This window comes from Myodes glareolus, chromosome 2 (genome assembly GCF_982192425.1).
Source record: "Myodes glareolus chromosome 2, mMyoGla1.1, whole genome shotgun sequence".
Lineage (NCBI taxonomy): Eukaryota > Metazoa > Chordata > Mammalia > Rodentia > Cricetidae > Myodes > Myodes glareolus.
Window position 1 is genome coordinate 34,817,114 of NC_142027.1, and position 13,075 is coordinate 34,830,188.

At 36.4% G+C, this 13,075-nt stretch overlaps 1 protein-coding gene across 3 annotated transcripts in view; it reads right to left on the bottom strand.

Annotated features, from left to right (window-relative positions):
- The window catches only part of Vgll3 (vestigial like family member 3), a 45,085-nt gene that overhangs the window by 9,592 nt on the left and 22,418 nt on the right, over positions 1–13,075 (bottom strand). The window lies entirely within an intron of this gene.

The window sequence follows — 13,075 nt, forward strand, 5'->3', positions numbered from 1 at the left end:
AAAAATGGTCATGGTAGAGCATCGCAGTTTGCTTTTATTTCAACGTCTGTGAGTCTGGCAGTCTGTCTGTTCAGGATCTTAAAACAAATGCTGCAAACTGGGCAGCTGACTGACAGCAGAGGTTACACCAACAGCATTCTAGAGAATCAGATCTAAGACCAAGGCACGAGAAGAGTATGTGTCGGATAAAAGCTTAATTTCTGGTTCCTACAAGTTCCATCTCACTGTATTCTAATGTGGGCGTATGTGCACATGTGTACATATGTGTGTGTGTGTGTGTGTGTGTGTGTGTGTGTGTGTTCTCAAGTCCTTCAGGAGAAAATGGATCCCATTCCTACGGACTCAGCCTCTGTCACTTATTCTTACAAAGGCCCCACCTGATACCAGTGCCATAAGAATTATGATTTCAACACAAACTTTGGACAGGACACCAACATCCAAGTACCACCACTAACTGACTCTTAGAAGGAGATTACTGGGACCAACATCCCCACACCTGGGAAAAATAAATCCTACTCTAAGCTTCAAGAGGTCACAGTTTTACAGGTTGGTGTCTGGCAAAGACTACGGATATAGGAATCAGAACAGCAACTCCGTGTGTGGGTGTGTCTCTGTGTGTGTGTGTGTCTGTATGAATATATATATGCAATCATTAGAAGTCTAAAGTCTTCCCCGACCCAACTTCTTTTCAACTCCAAGGTACTTTGTGACAATATACTGAAGCTTCCAAAAACTCCCTTGAAGGACACAGGAGTTAGCTCAGAGGGGATTCTATTAAATCTATTGGAACTTCTGCACCCTCCAGTGGAAGACATGGATGAACATCTTGTAGGGATCACAAATGCAAAGATGAGCTTGCTGCCAAGTTTGATAAACAATAGAGAATGCATAAAGGAAAGGGGGAGGAGGAGAAGGTTTGAAATCGGGCGGAAGAGAAACGATGTGGCAACAACAAAGGCAGATTGCAAATGACTAAGTAGATGTGTGCATAACTTCCTAGAACTAAGAGCTAAGACCCATGTAGAGGATGAAGGAATAACTTGAAAATTTTCAAATGTAAACAAACTTTAAGTTGGAGAAATGGCAAGACCCCTAGATAACTGAAGAATAGCTAGGCTATCCAGCATGGAATGTGGAGGTAGGCACAGATTTCCAGCCCTAGCAGAGGAACTACAGGCAACTGATAGCTGCCCGAAGATGGTCAGCTTCCTTTAATGTGTGTCCTCTGGTGGTTCTGGTCATCCTTCAGAGGATGACCATACAGCTCAGAGTGTGAAGATGGAATGAATATAGGAGCTGGGACGATTTTTAAAAATGACAACACAAAGTTGGGTGGGTACTAAATGAGGTATGAATCTTGAAGACGATGGAAGAGGAAAATAAATATGGTCAAAATACAATGCATGAAAATAACAAAGAGTTAACAAAATACTTAAAAGAATGTGTGGACTAAATAGGGTCTCATTTTCCTACTGTTAGGAAGAGGTTATAATAAACCGAAGTGAAAAGTTTACACTGCTGCAGATCGGGTTTTGGGATCTCTCTGACTGCCTGTCATACACCGCTAGATGGACATAGCCCACTTCTAAGGAGGCATGGACATTTGAAAATGCCATCAACCACACCTCTTTAAATAAAATGCTTCTATGTTTTTGTCATCGTTTTTGCTAGAAATCAAAGAAATAACTATACAATGGAAAGCATACTATTGAAAAGAGGAGAGAAATTAGATATAAAACTTAAGAATGGGGGTAAAACATATTATGACCTTAAAAAGAAAGAAAGCATTTAAGTATAAACTGTTCATTTCACAGACATTAAGAGTTTACATACAAGTCATTTACATAACAATGCTTGCTATTAGATTAACAAACTGGCAACTTATTCCTGCATTTAAAAATAAAATAAACAGCCAGCTCTGCTATGCTAAAAGTAAATAGTACTTATTACAAGCTTGAATACGTACAACATTATGTTGGATGCTGTGCCAAATACCCAACTTTCACCCAGTTGACAGAATGACAAATGACCACAGAGACATTCCAGAGACAGTCCTATGCATTTCTATGACTTTATAAAATTAACACTGAAAATGATAATACAACTGCATCTGTTTGCCTGAGGCTGGCGTAATCAGGTTTAATATAAACTAAGACTTTCTAAATAAGATCTATGTGAACATAGCACCTTACTATTAACCTTGAGGAGAGATGGAGAATATAAGCAAGAGCTACCCATCTGGGGAACTGTAATGTGATTTCAGGTGCATAGCAAAACAGAGCAAGTCTAATCATCGTATTTCTTTTACAGCTTCTAAAACAAACCATGTTAATATTCAACCATCTCAGACTTCTGATTTTAAAATCATGATCGATAGGATTTAAAGAGTAAAAAGTCTAAGTAATAGTTTCTTTCACCATCATGCTCATACCCTGAAGGTATATTTAAGATCTGTGAGATGTCTTTACCAATCACCAGTCTTGACATTGTGGTGCAGATTATTACAGCAGCAGCAGCATTATCTTGGGAAGCTGCATACATACCTTTACTCTATTCCCTCGGGAGGCCTCAGTAATTATTCTTCAGTGTCACAATCCTCTGTAGACGTACATCACTTGCATACACATTGAGATATACATACAAATTCACATATATGTGCATAAACATATACATAAGCGTGACTATGTTTGCTATCTGCATGAATTCTTTAGGGGTGGCAAACTTCTGGAAAATTCTATTTGTTTTATTGCTGAAGCCACATATATAGACAGTGATAGCTGCATATTTAATTGTGGTGCCTAAATGTGCTCAAGATGATTATAACACACATTTTTAAAATATTTAATCTATTATTACAGTAATTATTATAGATCCAACAAGACTAATTGTATTTGCCTTATTTCACTATTAATGAATATGGACACCATGTGATTATGAATTTCTCACCCTTTTTCTTCATCAAATTTGGTGCTTTTCAAAGATTAAGGTTCTCCTTGATTTCTACGTACTTTTTGTGCATTAGCTATAGTACTTTTTCTCAAGTGTTATGTCTTTTTTATCTATTTGATGATTTAACTTCATACTTAAATACATAAATCATTGACAATGTTTAACCTGTAAAAAAGTAAGACTCATTTTTGAACCCGATATGTTACATTTATTCCTTATGACATTTCAATAACATTTATCAACTCACAATTACAACAATTGCACATGTACAATGAATGATACCCCAGTATGTACATAAAAGACTCCCTAGCAAAAGGAGACTTTTCTCCTTATAGAGACATTTTTCTGGAAGCACACCTAAAAACTGCTTAAACTCTCCACAGATACAGTGTTGTCGGGAACAATGAGGTGAAAACTGCCCAAACTTGTCAAAATGTCTTTAAGTTCAGATTCAAAAGAAGAGTGGAAGTGTAAAACCCACCAAACTCGAAGTTGTTCTCAGACAATAATTTACTATGTTATGGTAGGAAGGGCAACACCTGCACACCTGAGGCAAACGCTGGGGATGACAAGCCATTTACTGCCAGGTGTTTCCCATTGCTCTTGTTTTCCCAGGCCCAGACAACAAACCAAAGTAGTCAGTCTACCCTCATAGAGCCTTCCTTTCTCCCAAACCACAAGCTCTGCTGTAGAGGGGCCTCCAGTCTTTGCCTTTGGCATCTGTTCCAGTGTCCACCGGGATGGAAATCTGGCAGAAACCCTTGCAAATGCGAGAGAATCTCTGAAAAACTGAACTTGTGACAAATGTAAATTATACCATGCTTGGTAGTTTCCTTTTTCTAATAATGGGCATATACTCATTCTAAGCTTGACTATCAGTGTGACTGAGCACTGCCTGCGTGATAAGATCTTGGGATTTGAAGCATGATATGGAATATAGACATTGTTTATCAACTCAGGAAACACATTTCAAAAGCAGATATGAGGACGTCTTAAACATAGGGGTGAAAATTAACAAAAGAAGAAAGAATGAGTGAAATATATTCTTCTGTAAATTCTCTCCAAACTACAGACTTTCTCCCAGAACTGAGAAAAACAAGACCAAAGGGGGGAAACATTTGGATCACTTATTGTAACAAAAACCACACATTATAATGCTCTCAAGAGATTCTAACTATCCAGACATCTGTTGGATAACACATGCACATGCAGCCAAATATGCATCTTTAAAGGGATTTCTAGGCTATGCCATGACAGCTTTACGATTCAAAAAATAGATCATCCAACCAGAAAAAGGGCTAATCTGAGGCCATTGCTTGAAGTCCCACTCCTCCAAAAGAGAACACTTCTATCTAGGAATATGAATTGTTTTTAAGAGTCAAAAATTTAAAAATGACTTTAAAACTGTTTAAATACAAGTATATTTTAATATGAATTTGGTTTAAGTCATCAATCTCTCCACTGACAAAAAATGTATTACTAGAGACTCAGCAATGGAATGCACTGAATGCATCAGTTCCTATTGGGCCATTAGTGGAGTTTTCTGTTGCTTTGTGACCTGGATGCAAACTTGCTCTCTGGCATGTTCCAGAAGAATCTATTCAATCCTAGTGAATGTAAATAGGGCTTCAGTAATACCGAAGATGGTAGGTGCCACTTGATACAGCGCAAGCAAAGTCAGCATGAAATAAGCTTTAGAACGCATGCCTGTGGTTTCAAAAAAATGAGCTCGAATCTCCCACATATCAGGTTGTTTTCCACAAGGAAAAAGAATGGCACATTTTGCCTCTCATCAGTCCTTCGCAAGACTTTTTTTCAGCATGTCATCTTTTCACCAAGGAATTCAGAACATATTGGCCACAGACAACTGTTTGTGAAACTTTATATTGTTGATAAATAGAACAAGAAGAGGAAAGTACGGCAGCCTGAAAGGGAGTAAAGATAGCTGTAAATTCCTCAGGCCACAGAGAATTCTTTTCCAAAATCTTTGTAGCCTACTTGAAAGCTGATGAAAATTGCCAAAGAATGAATTCTGAAACACATTTCTTCATCTGAGCTATTCCTTTAGATGTTTTCCAATGTGAGCTTTTCAAAGAGCAGACCAATAGTGAAAGGATTATTTGCTGATGCCCAAAATCCCTGACCCATGAAACACATTTCAGGACATGCTTATTTTCCACTGAAACTCATGCAAGAATTATCTGGTTTTGTTTTTGTTTTTTTGTTTTGATTTTTGCTTGTTTGTTTGTTTTGTTTTTTGGTAATTTGGTTGTTTGCTTGCTTGGTTGGTTTGGTTTGGGTTTTAGCTTCGTTTTTTTTACCTACACAGCTTCCTTTTGATGAAGGAATAATTTCTCCATAGAAACCATAATGATTTGGAAATTTTCCCAAACTGCAAGCCATAGCTAGGTAAAACAACTACTTACAAAAAAAGAGTTTCTAAATATACAGAATTAGATATGCTAATTTCATTATTGATTAGTGCCTGTTGCTTGCCTGTCAAAAATATCACAATGTACTCTATAGATGTGTACAATTATTTAAGCAAGCAAATTTTTATAATAAAAAGGTCAAAATATGACCTTGCTTGTAGTTTTGAGAAGCTTTGTTTCAGAAGCAAGAGATGCTATGTAATTTATATAGCAACCCTTAAGGTGAATGAGTTTTGAAACTCAATAACAAAATTAATGTTAAGAAGGAAAATGGATCAATGAACATGAAGTTAACATTTTCAAAGAACACTGTTTATATGTGTGTGTATATAATATGTACATCTGTATACACATATATATGTACACACACACACATATATATATGAGAGTTTATTAAGTTGGGTTTTATGAGGTGGTTGGTGTATTCCAGGAATGTCTCTCACACACTTGAGCAATTGAGATCCCAGCAGTTGCTCAGTCCATGAGAAGTTACTAGATATAATTAGCCAATTTATAACTGCATTACAGTTACTATTTTGCTGTGGCTCGGATTAACTAGCAAATCACTTGGGAAAGAGTTATCCAGTCTTTGTAGCTTAGGTCAGCTAGCACATGACTACTAGTTGCCAACAAGCAAGTGTAGGTTTCAGGATATGTCTACAGATGCCAAATGTACAGAATGGATGGGGAAAAAATGCAACCCGATTTCCCAATTTTTTCAATAGACAGAAGTTTCCTCATTTGTTTTTATAAACTATTTCCATCCTTGGTATCTGTTCGCTGTCTTTTATAAAAACAGTGATATGCTAGGATCCATTTCACTACAATGCAACCTTGTAGTACCAACTACAATAATCCTAGTCAGGGACACAGTTTAGTCTATTTAAAGGGAAAACTATACACTAAGTAGCAATTTAGAGAAACATTGGAGGATCAGTATGACCTTAGTATTAAACTTAGGGTTTTACACACACACTCAACACATAATCTCTTATTGAGCTCTTCTCCTAGTTCCAGAATATTACAATTTAGAGCAACAATAATTTCAACCTGAATCACATTAAAAGACATTTTGTCATTTGTGGATAAGATCCACTTTCATAAGATGTACGGATTACAAAATTTATCTTAAATCGGAATTTTGTCAACAAATTTCATAAGCATTTCAGAAAACTAATGTGACCGTGTTTGTATGTTTTATCATCTTTAGTGCCTATAAAGAGAAATAAATAGATAGATGAAGATATTTGCCTACTATTTTCCAGTGGTACTCAATACCTATCCATGTGAAAATTTATGTTCTCAAATAAACTATTTCCAGGTCTTTTTCTTTCTTTTGCTTTTTCTTTTTTAACTAATGTATCTTTGAGATGGGCTTCTTTTGTGCCCTGAATGACCTGAATAGATGAAGCTAGTTTCAAACTCACAGACATCCATGTTGGGATTAAAGACATGCATCTGACGGATGTATTTTTATGTGTATACATGCATAATTGCCTATGAGTTTGTATATGTGGATGCAGTGCCCCCGGAGACCAAAAGAGGTAAACAGCCTTGGAGGAGTTGGTCTGGTATTCCACCATGTTGGTTGTGGGGTCAGTCTCAGATCATCAGACTCAGGCAAGTGGCTTTTACCAAAATGACCCCATCCTACTGGCTTCAAGAAAGCCTCCTTTGGAAATAATCCAGTTTATGTTAAGATCCTGATGGCATCATACAAATGTAGTTTTTTGTGTTTGTTGGAAACTTTCCAGCCTTTATTTCACAAGTAATCTGTGGCTCTAATATCTAGAATAATTTGCTTATCTGAAAAAAATACCTTCTGCCTTAAAACACATAATATTGATTTAAAATCTGAACATATCTTGGTTACTGAGAGATGAACCAAATTTTAGCTCATTATAGTTTGGGGAAGGTTCATCTAAAGATTCACTAAATCCAAATACTTAGCATTAATTAAGATCAATTTATATCTAATGGTCTTTAGATGTATTTTTAAGAAGTCATAATAATGTTTACATTACTTTTCATACATAACAGATTCTAAGAACATATGATGTAGGACAGAATGTTGTCTTATTTTACTTGGAATTTTAATTTTAGATCACCTTCACAACACACACATACACACACACACACACAAGGTATTATGACATTCATCACAGAAAAAACAAAATCATAACAAACTTGTAGCGGAAATAACATGAGGTCTTGTAAGAAAAATAAATCTGTGGTTCTACAGATGAAGACAAACTGAAGCCAGGAACAGCTTGTGTTTAGAGAGAAGCTAAATCCCAAAGCAAAACTCCTTTTAGCTGTGGTAAGTTCAAATGTAGAGAAAGACATGAAAGCTACAAATGGAGTTGGCTTTGGATTTCAGTAAAGATGCCTCATTAGCAAAGCTTTACATAAAAAGTTAACATAGAACGACTAGGGATTTCAAGATCATACATCTTACCATAATTATGAAAATTGGACATTAGAATGTCAGTATATCACTGGATGGTGAAAATCATTGTGACCACTGGAAGGTGAGCAGATTAGTATTTCCCAGAGTCATTCCATGTACGTCTGATAATAAATACAATGCAAACAGCTGTACACTCCTATGTTTAACTCCCCTTTACATAGAGAAACCCAGTGCAATACTCTGAGTTTGCTTGAAGTTCATCCTCTTATCCTCTCTTCATATTATCTTTCTTCATATTATCTTCAGCCTCCCTACTATTCCTAGCCTATCTTAACATCTTAATGTAAATTGATCATTATTCATGCAAATTGAAAAGGGTGACGTTTCATATGAGAAAAAAAGTTAAATTAAGTGAAATTTTCAAAGTACATTCTCAGAAAAGTATGCTTAAAACACTGTGTGGTCCTCAAAAAAAGGGAGGGGGAAAACAAGGTGTGAAACGAAACTATCTGCCTCCAAAAAAAACTTAACACTTAATGAAGAATAAATAAAAGCTTTACTAATGTTGACATTAATAGTGATCGCTAAGAGAATTACAAAATAGTCTATGTCAAAAAGTTCATTTGACCATAGTTCTTCCTTTCAGACAAACCTACAATTTGGAAGTGTTGTAAAAGGAGCGATGGGCCGCTTCCCGCCACCCGGCTAGCTTTACCTGAAATAATTACATGGAAACTGTTTCATTTAAACACTGCCTAGCCCAATAGTTCTAGCCTCTTTTTGGATAGCTTTCACATCTTGATTTTAACCCATTTCTAATCATCTGTATGTCATGGACGAGGTTGTGGCTTACCGGGAAAGATTCAGCATGTCTGACCTGGCAGTTTCATTGTGGGCGGCCCTCTGACTCTGCCTCCTTTCTTCCAGCATTCTGTTCTGTCTACTCTGCCTATCTAAACTGCTGTCCTATCAAAAGGCCAAGGCAATCTCTTTATTTAATCAATGAAAGTAACACATAGAAAGAAGACACTCCTACACCATGGAAGTACTGTTCCCCATGATTTGAGGAACACAGTTTTTATATTGCCAATAAAAAGGGAAAAGACTGATGTAAGATTCACAATAACAGTCTGTGAGTAACTGTGGTGAGTTTTCTAAGGAGGGCAGATACAGGTGACTTGTGATTATATCAGCATGCGCTATGTAAAACCTGTTCAACAGAGAGAACAGTGGGCCGAGGGTAAGCCAAGTGTAACAGCAGCACAAACATTAAGGATATGAACAACTCTAGTACTGAGAACTTTAAATTGTGTATCCTTTCAGGAAATATGGGCCATCTCATTTCATTCTTATGGAAAATTTTCACCTACCAACCTCAGCCTCTATTATAGTCTGTTATGGTCAGTTTAAAAGCTAAAAAATAGTTTGAAACAAAAATTATTTCAAATATAGTAAATTATTTTTAAGCTCCACAAATACGGAAGCACATAAAAATTTTAAGCAAGGTTCTCTCAATATCACAAGTATACTCAAGATATTTAAAAACATATTTATACAAATTTGTACCTGGTATCTCACAGCAGTATGAATCATATTAAATCAAATATAAGAGCACATCAATATCCACTAACTAATGAGTGGGCAAATTAAAAACATGACATTGTCATGCAACAAAATAAGATCAACTTCTGAAAAGAATGGAGTTCTATTGCTCATATAACATTGATGGCACTTGAAAACCATCAGGTTAAGTGAGAGAAGACACCCATTTGCTGTGGAATGATCCTTCTGTACACTGTGATTATATATATTCCTCATTGGTTAATAAAGAAGCTGCTTTGGTCTATAACAAGGCAGAATAAAGCTAGGCAGGAAAGCCAAACTGAATACAGGGAGAAAAAAGGGCAGAGTCAGAAGAGATGCAGTCAGCCAATGGGGAAACAACAGGCTAGACCACAGGCAAATCCAAGAGCCTTATGGTAAAATGTGAATTAATAAAAATGGTCCAATTTAAGTTATAAGAGCTAGTTAGTAATTAATATTAAGCCTCTGAGTAATTGTTTAGAAGTGGCTGCAAGACAGGGTGGGACAGAGAAACCTCTATTTATACATATGGTAGAATTCTGTTCTCTTCAGTGAACAGAAAGGGTAAATCTGTAGAGGCATCAAGTAAATGAACAAGAATGGAAAGTAGTAGGACATAAGACAGTAAACTCTAACAAACAATTAGTTTCTTACTGAGGTGACAGAATGTTCTAGAATTAGATATTAAGGATTATTACACAAGACGGTGAATAAATGATAACCTCTGAATCATATACATTAAAATGGATCATTTGTTATCCCAAATTATAATGAAGTAATAACTTTTAAAGTTAAATAAAGCAAGTTTGGTTTTCCATAAATAGAAATTATGAGTGCTAGCACCCTTGTGATTGCTTTGTAATTGCTTTGACCTGTTTCACCCCCAAAAGAATGCTATGTGTTTTATAGATGAGAAAGCTCAGGAACCTTGCTCAATGCCCATCTTGTTTTATTTTGTAGAACAAAATGAGTTAGAAAAGTTGGCAATCTGTCTCCAAATTCAGGCTATCCAACTAACTTACAGAGAAAATACCCTTTAACAAATTGGAGATACCCAAATTTCCAGAAAATTCTGAGTGATGACATCCTCCCTTAGATTTTCTCTATGGTTGACTGAGTGCCACTAAAGTAGAGCCAAATAGTAAAAAGGGCAGAAGACCCAGAAAAGCAAAAATGTTACTATTGGTGCCTAAAAGTAGAAGTGGTATCAACCTTCAATTATGCCATATATAATGCTTTAAAATTTCTTTGTTACTAAATATTATACCAAATTCAATTCTCCTCCTTAGAGTCCCTTAATTTCTCTGCATTCTGCAAAATAAAATTGCAGCTATAATTATCATTTCACTAAAAATAGATGGATGTTTATGTTCTCTTCAGATTAATGTACTGAAATCCAAATCTCCAAAATAATAGGATTAGGAGACATATTCATTACATCAAGAGAGAAGCTCCCTTGTGAATGGGATTGATGCCATATAGAAATTGCTACAAGGCTAACTTGATCCTACCATGAAGTGACAGTATACCAAAAGATGGTCAAGAAAGCAGCTTTCCTGTGACTTGGATATGGCCAATACCTTGGCCTTGGTTTCAGCAGTCTCAAAAGTATGATGATCAATTCTCTGATGTTCAGAAGTCATTCTGCCTATGGGCTTTTGTGATGGCAACACCAAGTCCCTGCCCTTGTGGAAGAAACTTCTATGGCCTTTACCAAAACATTCTCTTTGAAATAATTGAATTAGTTTATTTGCCCTGAAATGAAACATGAAAACTGTCTCTGTTTTGTTGGCTCAGATACCTGTATTTGGAAGACAGTTCTGACTGCCTCACCTGAGTGATATCATTCTTAGCTTGGCTGTTCATTGGTCTCTCAACACTGACCTAAGAAGAGCCACTGTAGGGTGCTGCCTACACAGTCAGGTCACTGTGCCATGAATTTCAGAAAGGGATATTCCCCTACCTTACCCAGCTACACAATTCGTTCGTGCTTTTGAATTTTACATGAAAGCATCTGTTATCTGAATCAATCTGAACAGAAGAAGGGTGGTTACTACCCTCTTATTGGTCCCACATCATAAATGGGCATACCACCCAGATCCTTTCCCTTCATGATTGTTGCCTCCATTTTCTTCTTGTTGCCTCAAGACTCTCTCAGGAACAATTTTCTTTGAGAACTAGCTTCAACTAAACAAAGACACATTATCCAGTGTCATGTCCATTTTCCCAGAGGCAAGCCACAGCCAAGAATTGTAATGTAAAATGTATAAATATAAAAGCCAATCCCTTGGACTCAAGGATTTTTCTCACACCAAAGATATGATCCCCTAGAACATTAGCCCAAAAACGGACTCAAAGGCTGTTTCCTGTAAAAATTGATCCCTATCATGCTTTTCCAGATTGAATCTGAATGTGGCATTTGATATTATGTCTGAATTTTGTAATAGAAAATGGTTATAGATGACTTAGCATCTATCATCCTTGGCTTAGGCCAGAGGTGCTGGCTCCTCCTTCTGCTGCTCATTTCAGGGTAAAAAAGGCCATGTTGTACCTTAAGTCATTCTTTTCAGAGGAAACTACAAGCAAAAATCAATTCTTTTTACTGTCATGGCACTCTGAAATGTGATAGAGATGACTATGGGAAGATTCTCTGAAATCCAGATTTCTCCTGGTGTTGATACAGCTTGAGAAAATGAAAAGTCCATTTGTGGAAGGTGTTCTAATGAGACACCTCAAATGAATATGCCAATTTTTTATCTTACTTTGTTGAGTTGCTTTGTTTTGTCAGTTATGTGAAAACATAGACTAGGGATGGATCGTCTTTACTATCAAATTACTAAGCTCACACTGACCATGAGAATCCTTTTGTACATCCAATAAGGACAACTCCCTTCCAAACTACTCATAATTGCAACATCATTTATCACTCTGCTTGCTTACAGCACTGTTACTCTGATTGTATAGGGAACCACAGAGCTTTTAGCTCAAAATTCTCTTGGATCAAATACAAAGATCAGTTTGGGAATTTTAAAACACTACATAGCGGCATGAGAAAGCTATCATATATATGATATATGTGATATATGTGATATATATATTACATAAGGATATAAATACAATCTCTAATATATAAATGTGCTAATATATCGGCATACATATATAAAGAAAACATACTAATAGCATACAGTAAATGATTAATAAATGAAATTAAATCATGGGTTAATAAACCAAAAGTGATCCTCTCAAGATATCCTAGTGAACAAAACCTTTCTCTTGTCTGCTTCTAAAAGCCCAAAGCATGGCTTTTCATCTTGATGAGACTTTTTCAATCTACAATTCTGAGGGGGAAAAATGTGTGCGCCAGACTAATTCCAACTTCACAAGTACAAAAATAAACAAAAGTAAACAGAGAATTAGAAACAGAAACCAACAAGAAATCATGCCCATTTTCTCTTTATTGACAAAATATACAGAAGGAAGAGTCACCCCCGCCTGTTAGGAGCACTGTTAGTGTGACCCCACAGAGGCCAAAGACATGAAACAGAGCAAGCTTCCAACTGACACACAGCTCAATGTGGCCACAACTATGTTGAATATCCAACAATATCTTTCTCTAGACACTGAAAAGCACAAATGTCTTTCTTCTGTGACAAGGGGTGGCCTGCAATGCTTAGCACCATAGAACACTCTTGACCAGGAA